We start from the raw sequence: 1,549 nt of genomic DNA on the forward strand, positions 1-1,549 counted from the left end.
TAATAAAAAAAAAAAAAACTGTCCTAATATTTATCTGGGAAGCTATATTTAGCGTCCCAAAATCAGGTGACATGCAGAGAAACTGGATCACTCATACATCACTGGTGGAAACATAAAATGATACAGCCACTCTGGGAAACGTTCCCTCGTGTTCCCGTGGTTAAGAATTGGCTTGCCGATGCAGGGGATACGGGTCTGATCCCTGGTTGAGGAAGATCCCACATGCCACAGAGTAATTAAGACCATGCACCACAATCACTGCAGCTAGTGAACTCCAGGCCTGTGCTCCGCAACAAGAGAAGCCTCCAGAATGAGAAGCCTGTGCGCCGCAATGAAGAGAGCCCCTCTCGCTACAACGAGAGAAAGCCTGCATGCAGCAACAAAGACCCAGGGCAGCCAAAAACAAAGAAACAAATACGTACATACATAAAAAATTTTTTAATTAAAAAAATAAAAACTAAGTATGTAACTGCCACATGACCCAGAAATTGCACTCCTGGATATTTATCCCAGAGAAATGAAGACTTGCATTTCACATGAAAACCTATACACAAATGTTCATAAAAGTTTTATTTGCAATAACAAAGCGTAGAAACAGCCCAGACATCCTGCAGAGATAGATCATCACACTGGTCTCTCCATGCCCTGGAATACTAACACAGCAGTTAAATGGAATAAACTATTGCACACAACTTGGATGAATCTCCAGGGGATTATGCTGAATGAAAAAAAAGCTAATTCTAAAAGGTTACATACTGTATGATCCATTTATATAAAATGCTTGAAATGATAAAATTATGAAATGAAAGAGATTATTAGTTGCCAGGAGTCAACATTGGTACAAGGGAGAAAAGTGAAAGTGTTAGTCACTCAGTTGTGTCCAGCTCTTTGTGACCCCATGGACTGTAGCCAGGCAGGCTCCTCCGTCCATGGAATTCTCCAGGCAAGAGTACTAGAATGGGTAGCCATTCCCTCTTCAAGAATCTTCCTGACCCAGGGATTGAACCTGCATCTCCTGCATTGAAGGCAGATTCTTTACCATCTGAGCCATCAGGGAAGCCCTGGTGCAAGGGAGAGGAGGGCTTAAAAGGACAACAGAAGAGATCTTTGTAGTGATAGAAATGTTCTGTTTCTTTACTATGTCGATGTCAATATCCTTGTGAAAACATTCTATAGTTTTGCAAGATATTACTGTTTGTGATAAACTGAGTAAAGGGGACAGGAGAGCTCTACATTAGTTCTTATTACTGCATGTGTTATAAATAGTGATCTCAAGACAGAAAGTTTAATTTTTAAAATCAGATGGCAAAAAATACTCAAGAAGATGAAAACCAAAATATTAATAGAAAAAAATTGTCATTAAACAAAAGGTCCTTTGTATCATCACTGAGAATGACAAACATATCAAAAGCAGACTGTCTCCACGTGTTGACTAAAGCATAACATCCAGAGGCCCTTGAGAACAGTGATACGTACAATAAATAATGTGTGTGCATGCTCATTTGCTTCCAACTCTTTGTGACACCATGCACAGTAGCCTACCAGCCAG

Source organism: Bison bison, unplaced genomic scaffold (genome assembly GCF_000754665.1).
Source record: "Bison bison bison isolate TAMUID 2011002044 unplaced genomic scaffold, Bison_UMD1.0 scf7180017864452, whole genome shotgun sequence".
Taxonomy (NCBI): Eukaryota; Metazoa; Chordata; class Mammalia; order Artiodactyla; family Bovidae; genus Bison; species Bison bison.